This window comes from Artemia sp. Qi Xiang Cuo, chromosome 7, assembly GCF_049724085.1.
Source record: "Artemia sp. Qi Xiang Cuo chromosome 7, ASM4972408v1, whole genome shotgun sequence".
Taxonomy (NCBI): Eukaryota; Metazoa; Arthropoda; class Branchiopoda; order Anostraca; family Artemiidae; genus Artemia; species Artemia sp. Qi Xiang Cuo.
This window is the reverse complement of record NC_142800.1, coordinates 25,819,647-25,832,751: the sequence shown is the minus strand read 5'-3', so window position 1 is coordinate 25,832,751 and position 13,105 is coordinate 25,819,647. Positions and strand designations below refer to the sequence as shown.

General features: G+C 35.4%; 1 protein-coding gene across 4 annotated transcripts in view; it reads right to left on the bottom strand.

Annotated features, from left to right (window-relative positions):
* The window catches only part of Cog2 (conserved oligomeric Golgi complex subunit 2), a 91,497-nt gene that overhangs the window by 50,891 nt on the left and 27,501 nt on the right, over window positions 1–13,105 (bottom strand). The window lies entirely within an intron of this gene.

The following is a 13,105-nucleotide window of genomic DNA, read 5'->3' as shown; positions in this document are numbered from 1 at the left end:
TGGAACTTTATACGAAGGAGTAAAGAGTGAATCTTTGAACACATTAGGATGGAGGAGGATCGTGTCCAGCTGTGTTGCCCACAGATGACTTGTTACTGTAATGAATAAATTAAAAAAAACTTTTTCCACAAAATAAGTTTTTGAAAGAAAAGTAAAGAACTCCATTAAACCAAAAATGAGCAAAAAGAAAATAAAATAATCTATCAAACGTGAAACTACCACAAATCAGCATCGATAAATAAATGAAACCCGAAACAAACAGAAATTACAATAAATAAGCGAGTCAAACTCAAAACGAACAAAAATTAAGAGGAGTAGGGCTCAAAACACCTATGCCTTCCCAAGGCTAGAACATAATTTGCACTTTACTGAAAAACTATAAATGTTTTTACTTTCATAACTTTAATAAATCAAATAATATTAACATTTTGATTACTAAATATCAGTAGATGTATATTAAACTGACAATGCACATTCATTTGTAGGCTACTTTTTTTCAGTAAAGTGCAAATTATGTTCTGGCCTTGGGAAGGCATAGGGGTTTTGAGCCCTGCTCATGTTAGTTTCTGCTCGTTTGGAGTTTGACTCAGTAATTTATTGTAATTTATGTTCGTTTTTGGATTTTATTTAATTATCGATGCTGATTTGTGGTAGTTTCACACTTGATAGTTTATTTGATTTTATTTTAGCTGATTTTTGGTTTAATGGAGTTCTTTACTTTTCTTTCAAAAACTTATTTTGTGGAAAAAGTTTTTTTTAATTAATTTCTGCTCGTTTTACATTGACATAGTCTTTTCAGGGAAATAGAAAATAATACTTTAAATCTTTTCGTTTTTTTCAAGACTTTATAGTTAGGCCTGCTATTTGTATGCTGGAGAAAAATTTTCAGCGATTTTTAACAACATACACCCTTTTAAAAATATGGCCATAAATAGTAGTGTTTAATTTAGATTCATACCTCCTCTAGTTGAGCTGAAATAGAAAACTTGATACAATTCGCAAAAAAATCTGTTTACTTTCTTTGATAGCTTGGATACACTTACGCTATTTTGATTTGGTTAAATTTTAAGAGCAGAAATAGCCCCGAAAGTTTGAGCATACTACCCTCAGTCGTTCCTGGGATACTGCTGAGATGCCTTATTGGCAATTAGCATTAACACAGTGCATTCTGACTTAATCTTAAGGTAACATCTAGTTTTTAAACATAATGGGCAAATAGAAGGGTGGGGGTGGGAGGGGGATTAGGTGCCCTCCAATCACTTTCGAATATTAAAAAGGGCATTAGCCCTTTCTATTTTCAATCAAATGGGCCCTTTTCGAAGTTCCTACGACAACTCCTTCGATACAAAGTGCCCTGGTCTAAACAAAGAAAAAAAAAATAATACATTGTACCCACATCGATCTTTACTATAATTAAATATAAAAAAACAAGTTTTTTAAACTGAAAGTAAGGAGCGAAATTAAAACTTAAAACGAACAGAAATTATTCCGTATATGAAAGGGGCTGTCCTCTCCTCAACACTTCGCTCTTTACGCTAAAGTTTTACTTTCTCAAAACTCTATTTTTTTTAAACAAAAAAAAACTTTTGCGTAAATAGCGAGGCGTTGAGGAGGGGACAGCCCCTTTCATATACGAGATTTTAAGAAATTTTTGGGTTATATAAGGAATGATATTGGAAATGAAAAAGGAAAGACACAGGTGGCTCCAGACGCCAACTCATGGCCTGATTACCTAGAAAGCATGGAAGGTGATTGCGCAGAATTACAAGAGGTAACACATACCACAGAGATGGTTGTTTATCCCATGAAGGAACATGATTATGATTTAGTAGGGGAAGTGAGTAATGATGAGGTCAAGTTTGTATTCAAGAATTTAAAAGGAGGTTCGGCTGCGGGTGTTGATGGTGTACCAATAACGTTATTTAAGAATTTTCTTTCAATTTTTATGTCGATAATTGTTTTCCTTTGTAATAAGGTGTTAACTTCAGGACAATGGCCAAATGAGTGGAAGAGATCATTGCTTATGCCGCTTTTTAAGAGAGGTAACCCTAAGTTGCACATAAATTATCGTTTAATAGCGCTAGTCCCTGCTTTAAGTAAGATAATGGAGAAAATACTAGATACAAGGCTTTCTAAATGGATATATAAAAATAATATAATACATGAACAACAAGGAGGTTTCAGAACAGGGTACGGGACGGTAGATACAATATTTATTTTAAAGGCATTAATTGATAAATACGGAAAGGGAAAAACTTGTCTTTATGTGGGATTTCTGGACCTCCACAAGGCGTTTGACAGTGTCGATAGAGAGCTACTAAAGGATGCCCTGGTTAGAATTGGCCTCCCTCATTTGTTTGTGAGGTTGATAGTGAGTATCTATATTTGTGTGAGTGGAATCTTGCTAGTTGGTAACAGATTTTCTAAGTTTTTTAATATCAAGCTGGGAGTAAAACCAGGCAGCACTCTTTCTCCTAAATTGTTTAATATTTTTATAAATGATGCTGTTGATTATCTAGAGAATAGATGGGCTCCGAAATATAGTCTAGGGACCCATAAACTATCACTACTATTATTTGCAGATGATATTGCCTTGGTGGCTAGCACACCGCAAGATCTGCAGACGCTTTTGAGTCTTATAGATGATTATTTGCAGATGAAAAAACTAAGGCTGAATTTTGAAAAGAGTGAAGTTGTTATTTTTTAAAAAAGGAAAACAAGTGGCAAAGATAATTATAAATTTAAATTTAATAATGAGGAACTTAAAGTAAGTAAAAGAATAAAATATTTACGATTTGTTTTATCGGAAAAAGGAAGTTTAAAGATTCATGTTGATAAACTAATTAATAGAGGCAAAGTGACCATGTCTGCAATTTTTAGAAATCCGACGATAATGGGAATTAAAAACCTAAAAATGCACAAAAGAATATTTATTACAAAAATTTTACCAGTATTAGAGTATGGAGCGGAGATTTGGGGCGGAGAAGCGGCACAGAAGTTGGAGTCCCCCCAGCTCCAGTATTATATAAGACTATTTGGATTACATCAGACAACTCATTAACAGGTTCTGAAAGGTGATATGGGCCTGTTTTCGTTAAAACTACGTAGGTCTATTTTGATGCTTAGATTTTGGTTGAAGATCATTAGGTGCAATGAAGACAGACTAGTAAGTGCTGCTTATTATCAGATGTTGAGCTATGATTCGAAAAGGTCGTGGCCATCCCAAACTAGGTCATTACTAGAAAGAGTGGGAATGGCTTACTTATGGAATGACGGTCTTGGTTCCCCTGATCTACCAACAAATTTAGTAAGTCAGGTACGATTTATCTTAGAGGGTCAAGAAATTCAGTATTGGCAAGAGCTGGTTTTAAATTCTGCTACATTGAATCATTATAATCAGGTTAAACCTAGTTTTGGAGAGGAAATTTATTTTAAATTCAATTTACCGGCTGTGATTTTATGTCGATGGATTCAGCTTAGGGCGAATTGCATTCCAATCCAGAGTAGACAAATGGTGTTCGACAGGGGGATAGTACATCCTGATGGTCGGTATGTGTGTCCTCTTTGTAGGGATGAGGACGAAGATTTGGACCATTTTCTCAGAAAGTGCCCGGTGCTCTCTGATTTAAGGGAAAATTACTTACATGGGATTGTTTTGCTGCTTCCAAATATCTTACAAAGTAGTAATCCAACCACAATATTTCGTATTGGTGCGTACATAGAGAAGGGATTAAAAAGAAGGAAATGTTTTTAAAATTAAGTATTATTAATTTTATGGAATTAAAGTTTTTTTTTTTTGGTATTTTAACAGGAGGCATTTTTCGCTATGTATTAATGTTAAAGTGTTTGTGTTATTTGCTCTGTTGTAATTTTTCTATTTTTCATATTTTTTTAGTGTATATGGCTCTTGGGCTTTTTGAAATACACGATCTATCTATCTATCTATCTATCTATACGGAATAATTTCTGTTCGTTTTAAGTTTTAATGTCGCTCCTTACTTTCAGTTTAAAAAACTTGTTTTTTTTTATTTAATTTCTGATCGTTTTTCAGTTAATGAAGCTTTTATTTTGGCTCGCCGTCATTGAATAAGTAAACAAAATTTGCATAAGAATTTTTCTTTTCTTTTGCTAAATGGCTGTCTCTACATTTGGTTATGACGTAATTTACAAATTAACTTACGTAACTAACTTCTATATTCGTATATTTTTCTTCTGGCAAAAAATACAAAATTTCAGATTTTTGCAGATATGAGCTTGAAACCTATGTAATAGGGTTTTCTGATACGCTGAATCTGACGGTTTGATTTTCATTAAAATTCTTTCACTTGTAGGGGATGTTTCCCCCCAATTTAAAAAATCAGGTAAATTTTCTAAGGCTCGTAGCCTTTGATGAGTAATACTAAACTTAATAAAATTTATATATTTAGAATCAGCATTATAAACACATTCTTTTGATACATTTATTGACATCAAATTCCGTTTTTAAAAGTTTGGATTACTATTGAGCCGGATCGCTTGTTTTTTTTATTGTTTTTTTTTTATTACGTATATGTTATTACGCATATGAGGGGGTTCTCCCCTTAGTCAATACCACGCTCTTCACGTTAAAAGTTAAAAAAAAAATTTGATTAACAAACCCCTGAATCACCAAGTACCAAGTACCAAGAAAAACTTTAGTATAAAGAGCGAGGTATTGACGACAGGGCGAACCCCCTAATATATATAATAATGTCTGTTAGTGACGCTTTACATGTTCTTCCTTACTTTTAGTTGAAGAAACATTTTTTTTTTTTTAATTTAATTTCTGATCGTTTTTTTAATAATGCTTGGAATTCCGGTACCCCCTTGATTTAAAATTCCCTTCCCCATGAAAAATTCCTCTATGGAAAGATCCTCCCACGTAAAACAACTCCCCCCCCCTACAAGAAAAAAATCCCCCCGGGAAATATCTGTACACTTCGCAATAACCTATACTATATGTAAACAATGGGCAAAGTTCGAAACTTGCAGCCCTTCCACTTGGAACTGTGGGGGGTTAAGTCATCCTTAGAGACATAGTTTTTACATTTTTCGGGTATGCTGAACCAAAAGGCAATCTCAAAACTTCAATCAAGTGACTTTGTTAAAAAAAAATGAAGGGGGTCTAGCTGCCCTCCAGTTTTTTGGTCACTTAAAAAGGGCACTAGAACTTTTAATTTCCGTTTGAATGAGCCCTCTCAAAATATTCTATTACCACTGAGTCGAAACGATCACCCCTTAAAAAAAAACACGCATCGTGATCTTTCTTCCAGCAAAAAATGCAAATTTCCACCTTTTTGCAGATAGGAGCGTGAAACTTTTTTTAATAGGGTTATCTGATAAGCTGAATGTGATGGTGTAATTTTCGTTAAAGTTAATTAAAAATACAAAATTCCACATTTTTGCAGATAGGAGTTTGAAGCTTCTTTAATAATGTTCGTTGATAAGCTGAATCTGATGGTGAGAATTTCGTTAAAGTTAATTAAAAAAATTTGCAATTAAAACAAAATTTTATTGTTTTACTTTTATTTGGTTAAATGGCTTTCACCAAAGTTGTTGAATTTTATTTATGAACGTTTTTATTAGTAATAAATATGTGTAACTTACGATTTAACTTACGTAATGAATTTCTATATTCATATATTTTAATACGTATATTAGGGGTTTTGCCCCCTAGTCAATACCTTGTTCTATAAGCTAAAGTTCTAATTTTGTTCCAATTCTTTAAAAATGACCCCTTAATCACAAAGGCCGTTAATTAGAATAGATAGCTCTTTTGAAAGCACTAAAAAAAACTATAGCGTAAAGAGCGAGGTATTGACTTGGGGGAGAACCCCCTCATATTAGTAATAATTTCTGTTCATTTTAAGTTCTAATGTTGCTTCTTACTTTCAGTTGAAAAAACTTGTTTTTTTCAAATTTAATTTCTGATCATATTTTGAATAATGCTTGGAAATCCAGCGACCCATTCAGAGAACGATCTCCGCCCCCAAAGAAACAGCCTCCACATAAAGATTATACCGATTAAGCACCGCTTTCAGCCCCTCCCCCTACCACAAAAAAGATATTCCTGAAAATGTCTGTATACTTCCCAATAACCAATACAATATGTAAGCAATGGGTAAGGTTCATTACTTGTAGCCCTTCCCCCGGGGACTGTGGGGGATTAAATAATACTCAAATACATATTTATTAGATTTTCGACTATGCTGAACAAAATGGCCATCTAAAAATTTTGATCGGGTGACTTTGGGAAAAAAATGAGCGTGGGAGGGGGCCTAGTTGCCCTCCATTTTTTTGGTCACTTAAAAAGGGCACTAAAGCTTTTAATTTCCGTTCCAATGAGCTCTCCTACAATATTCTAGGACCACTGAGTCAATACGATCAACCCTGGGAAAAAAAACAAAAAACAAATAAACACGCAGCCGTGATCTTTCTTCTGGCAAAAAATACAAAATTCCTTATTTTTGAAGATAGGAGCTTGAAACCTCTACAGTAGGGTTCTCTGATACGCTGAATCTGATGGTAAGATTTTCATTAAGTTTCTATAATTTTTAGGGGGTCTTTCCTCCTTTTTTCGAAAATCAGCCAAATTTTCTCAGGCGCTTAACTTTTTATGGGTAAGATTAAACTTGATGAAACTTATATATTTCAAATCAGCATTAAAATTTGATTCTTTTGATGTGTATATCGGTATCAAAATTCCGTTTTTAGAGTTTCGGTTACTATTGAGCCGAGTCGCTCCTTACTTACAGTTCGTTACCACGAACTGTTTGAAAGTGTCAAGCCTTCCAATCACTTTCGACTATTAAAAAGGCACTAGCCCTTTCAATTTAAAATCAAATGGACCCTTTTTGAAGTTTCTACGACAACACTTTCTATAAAAAATCTTATATGCCCCCAGGGCATAACTTACAACCCTTGGCCGGAGGCCTGTGGGGGGGGGGGTGTTGTCATCCTCAGCCCTTTTTGAGTTTCTACGTCAACGGTTTCTATAATAACCTTATATGCCCCGAGGGCATAACTTACAACACTTGCCCTGAGGGGTGTGAGGGGATTGTCATCCTCAAAGATTTAGTTTCCAGAACTTTCAATTACGTTAAACAAAATGGCTATTTCAAAATTTGGATTGTATGTGTTTGGGGAAATGGTGGGCGTGAGAGGGACGTTAGTTGCTCTCCAATCACTTTCAACTATGAAAAAAGGCACTAGACCTTTCAATTTCCAATCGAATGAGCTCTTTAAAAGTTTCTAGGACAACGCTTTCAATAAAAACCTTATATGCCCCAGGGCATAACTTACACCCCTTGCCCCGCGGGCGGGGGGGGGGGGGCGGTTGTCAACCTCAAAGACGCAATTTCCAGAATTTTCAACTACGCTGAATAAAATTGCTATCTCCAAATTTTGATTGGATGTGTTTGGGGAAATGGTGTGCGTGAGAGGGGGTTTACTTGCCCTCCAATCACTCCGACTACTTAAAAGGGCTTGAATAAGTCCTTTTTGAAGTTTCTACGACAACACTTTCTATAAAAACCTTATATACCACAGGGCATAACTTACCTGAGGGCTGTGAGGGGGTTGTCATCCTCAAAGACATAATTTAAGGAACTTTCAACTACGTTGAAGAAAATGGCTATCTCAAAATTTTGTTTGGATGTGTTTGGAGAAATGGTGGGCGTGAGAGGGGGGTTACTTGCCCTCTAATCACTTTTGACTATTAAAAAGAGCACAAGCCGTTTCAATTTCCAATCCAATGATTCCTTTTTGAATTTTCCCCAACAACGCTTTCTACAAAAAAAACAACAACCTTATATACCCCCAGGGCATAACTTACAACCATTGCCCTGAGGGCTGTGGGGGGAATGTCATCCTCAAAAACATAATTTCTGGACTTTTTAACTATGTCGAACAAAATGGCAATCTCAAAATTTTAATTGGAGGATTTTTGGGAAATGGTGGGGGTGAGAGGGGTGTTATTTATCCTCCAACCACTTTCGACTATCACGACCATTAAAACGGGCACTAGCCATTTCAATTTCCAATTAAATGAACCCTTTTTGAAGTTTCTACGACAACGCTTTCTATAAAAAATATTATATGCCCCCAGGACATAACAACCCTTGCCCGGAGGGCTGTAGGGGGGGGGGGGTTGTCATCCTCAAAGACCAAATTTCCAGAAATTTCAACTACGTTGAACAAAATGGCTATCTCAAAACTTTGATTGGATGTGTTGGAGAAAAGGTGGGCGTGAAAGAGGGGTCAGTTGCCCTCTAGCCACTTTCGACTATTAAAAAGGGCACTAGCCCTTTGAATTTCCAATCGAATGAGCATTTTTTGAAATTTCTACAACAACGCTTTCTATAAAAATCTTATATGCCCCCAGACCATAACTTACAACCCTTGCAGTGAGAGCTGTGGGGAGTGTCCTCCTCAAAAACATAATTTCTATCTGGAAATCGACTACGCTGAACAAAATGGCTATGTCTAAATTTTGATTGGCTGTGTTTGGAAAGATGGTGGGCGTGAAAGGGATGTTAGTTGCCTTCCAATCCCTTCGACTATTAAAAAGGGCACAAGCCACTCCAATTTCCAATCGAATGAACCCTTTTCGAAGTTTCTACAATTCTTTCGATACGAAGTGTCCTCTCCTCTCGGTGACATAATAATCTTTTTCACTTAATTTCAAACTTTAAACTTTAATGTCACCTAAACTAATTTAAAAACAACTTTAATTTTTGAATTTTGGATTTGGGTAGCCAAACATAATTGACGAAGACAAGGTATACTACAAAAAAATTCAAAACCGCAAAAAAGCACCATTTCCGGTTTAGCAGGGTGCCCTTCTGCCATAGGGCACCACTTTCACCGTGGAAATACATTAATAATACACAAATATATTTCATAAAACCGTGTTTTCAATCAACTATACAACATCCTCCCAACCTTCCCTCAATCCAAAAACAAACCTAGGAAGAGTAGAAAGCTGTGCCCTTACAATATCTTTAGACACGCCATTCTAATCCTTCTTTAATAACACACAAATAAACTACTAAAATCTTTTTAATACCCATTTGGCTACTCAAAAATCAAACAAAAACCAATAAAAAATAAATCAAATCATTTATCTTGATACTAACATCATTTCCTCAATTTTTTTTTGTTTTTTTTATTTTTTTTTGTAAATACAATTTAAAACATTTTTTACAATATAACTTTTAAATCAAAATTTTTAAATTTAAAACTCGATTTTACTCATCCATTCCACATTTACTCTCTCCCTCCATACTCGACTCCGCCTCAAGTCATCCACATAACTTTCAATGTCACTAACAAACACAGCGCATAATTCCTTTGCTTACCTTTAACACAAAAGGACAGCTTTAGAGCTTTCTTCTTTTCTTCTACCGACGTTGTTTTTATTCCTTCATTTTCTAATATTTCCCATAATCTTTGGGATAATCCACCGTCCGAGGGGCATTGAATCAATTCGTGCAATAGTCCGTCAAGCACTTCGTCTCCACACATCGAACAAATAGCCGTTTGAGTTTTCAATATGCGACTAAGTCTATCACTAAAGGGTAATATTCCGTGAATCATGCAGTACACAAACTCTTTCTGTTCATAACTAAACGGCAAATCACTTAGATTTTTAAAAGATAACTGACAATCAATGAACGGCTCCTTTTCTCTAGCTCTATAATTCGGTTCTTTCTCACTTCTAAAAACATCCCTCGATACCTTCTTTAGTTTCTCCTTTCCCAAGTCACATCTCAGTGCATCAGTCACATCTTCAGGGGACTTACAATCCATCGGAGAGGTATCGGAATTTCTTTGCGCAATTTTTTCACCTTCTCTTCTGCATCCTCATTCAGGATAGGGAGAAAATACTCCTTAATAATTGCAGTTGATGGCTCCTCTTTAATCACAAGTTCGCAAATGTTTCAGAGGAGGAGGGTCTTGCATATTACCCTGAAACCTGCCACCCCAGTTCCGCCTGATTCTACAGGAAGGTTTAGCAGTTTCATTTGTAACTTTTCAAGTTTCCCCGTCCAAACAAATCTCCAGATGGCTCTTTTAATCTGTTTGGCAAGGTTTTCAGGTACTGCAAAAACAGGAGCAGTGTAAAATATAGCGTAAGGCAATATGTATTGATATACAGAACTCTTTCGAACATCTTTTTGAAAAGGATTTTTCTCGGTTGACTTAATATCCCGACTATTTAATTTACTTTTTCCTTCCAATTTTTTTTGTGTTCAGCACTTTCTCAAAATCAGGCCCAATACTCGCACTTTTTCCGCAAACGGGAGCCAACAGCTTCTTTCCATGTCGTCGTAGTTTGCCGTTTTGTTCAAGGGTAGAACACTACTCTTTTGTCTGTGTATTTTCACGTGAAATCTTTGCTCGTACCAATGCAAGTAGAATGCTTATATTGAATTCTACCGGTCCTATAGGAAGACATTTCTACCGGTCCTATAGGAATTCCCATGTTATTTGCTTGCCTTATGTTTCTTGGCGTCTTTCCAGAGCAAGTAATTATGGATTCTAGTCGACTATGTTCCCTCCCATGCTATTATAAGGGTTTATGTTCCCTTCTATGCTATTCTATAGCGCTATGTTCCTTCCATTGTTATTCTATGGGACCTCTACACGTGATTAAACACGTTATGAAACTACGTGCTATTTGCTTATGTCCCGTTGGTACCATTCCAAACGAGCGGGTATTCCCCACATGTTCCTAAACATTGCAAAAAAGATAGCAGTATGAACGGGGATTCCCCACACAAGTTTGTTTCAACTCCAAGTTTTTCAACCAGACTGTTTTTTTCGAGCTGACACCTGTTTTTTAGGCAGCCAGTCAGAGAATCGCTTACATATGATTTTCCCTTTGCATAACAATTCATCCTTGAAATCCCGTATAAAATGTTCATCCACTACAATTTAATTTCTATTATGTTTTAACATATCGTACATAGTACACTGATTATTATTATTAACTTTGGAACAATGGATATTTCTTTTTTCAATGTGAGTACAGTTTCATTCTTTATTTCAAAAAAAAATCGTTTTACTAGTAAATTCAAATTTCAGGGGGACTTTGCCCCCCGCCCCCCACACCCCACAAAAAAAAACCAAAAAATAGTAAACTCGTTATAAAACGCAAAGTACGCTTTTTTCCTCTATGTAAACAAAAACCACCCCCACCCTGCTCTGTAGAAATAGTTACTTCGTTCAAAAATGTCTTTTTTCCAGTTATCAATAATCTTTTTCCGATCTAAACAAAAGCATCTGTGTTATAAGAAACGGTCACTTTTGGAAAAAAGGGCTCGGCACGCTCATGTTATCACAGAGATTAAAACTATATGTATTTATAATTACAGAAAAGAATGCTTTTTTGGAACCAAACTTCAAACGTGTCACATCTGAAAACTAAAGATTGGTGATTAAGACAGGCGGCTTTGTCTAATTCTAGCGAAAATGGATTCTATGGGTCGTATAGGAATTCAGAGCATGTACTTATGTAACATGATTAATCACGCTTTTACAATCGGAATTAATTGATTGATATTTGCAAAAAAGGGGTAATTAGTTATTGTATAATTTTTTAACGTCAAATCTCTGAAAAAAATATTTTTGGAGCATGTACTTGACGTTGGATAAAAGGGTTAAGGTGATTAGCAATTACTAGAGAATATACCCCCACTGGGTTCTGGCAGTAGGAAACGAGTTACACAGAGAAGTACTGTGGGTAAACATGCAATAGAACTGGGAGTCTGTGGGTTTTCTTTGAATTCAGTGCATATATTTAAGCAACATGACTAAACACGCTTTTACAGCCGAAATTCATTGATTAACATTTGCAAAAAAGGGGTAATTAGTGATTGCATAATTTTTTAACGTCAAATCTCTGAATAAAATATTTTTGGAGCATGTACTTGACGATGGATAAAAGGGTTAAGGTGATTAGCAATTACGAGCAAGGATCCCCCCACTGGTTCGTGGCAGTAGGCTACGCATATCAAATTGCTGTACTGTGGGTTAGGTAACATGATTAAACACGCTTTTACAATCGGAATTCATTGATTGACATTTGCAAAAAAGGGGTAATTAGTGATTGGATAATTTTTTAACGTGAAATCTCTGAATAAAATATTTTTGAAGCATGTACTTGACGATGGATAAAAGGGTTAAGGTGATTAGCAATTAAGAGCGAGGATTCCCCCACTGGTTCCTGGCAGTAGGCTACGCATATCAAATTGTTGTACTGTGGGCCAACTTGCTAGCGAAAATGGATTCTATAGGTCGTATAGGAATTGTTCATTTTGAATATCTTTCGTGAAAAGCAAGAATCGGAATATTTCAGTAGTGCTTAGTTGTGCTTTAAATTGTCACAGTTAAATTCTCTTGATTTTTCAAAAGTTCATTTTGAATATCTTTCGTGAAATGCAAGAGTTGGAATATTTCAGTTGTGCTTTACTTTGTCACAGTTACATTCTGTTGATTTTCAAAGTTCATTTTGAATTTCTTTCGTTGAAATCCAAGAGTTGGAATATTTCACTAGTGTCTTGTTGTGCTTTACCTTGTCACAGTTACATTCTCTTGATTTTTCGAAGTTCATTTTGAATTTCTTTCGTGAAATGCAAGAGTTGGAATATTTCAGTAGTATTTTGTCGTGGTTTACCTTGTCACAGTTATATTCTTCTGATTTTTCAAAGTTCATTTTGGATTTCTTTCCTTGAAATGCAAGAGTTGGAATATTTCAGTAGTGTTTTGTTGTGCTTTACCTTGTCACAGTTACATTCTCTTGATTTTTCAAAGTTCATTTTGGATTTCTTCCTTGAAATGCAAGAGTTGGAATATTTCAGTAGTGTATTGTCGTGGTTTACCTTGTAACAGCTACATTCTCATTATTTTTCAAAGTTCATTTTGAATTTCTTTCATTGAAATGCAAGAGTTGGAATATTTCAGTAGTGACTTGTTGTGCTTTACCTTGTCACAGTTACATTTTCTTAATTTTTCGAAGTTCATTTTGAATTTCTGTCGTGAACTGCAACAGTTGGAATATTGCAGTAGTGCTTTGTTGTGCTTT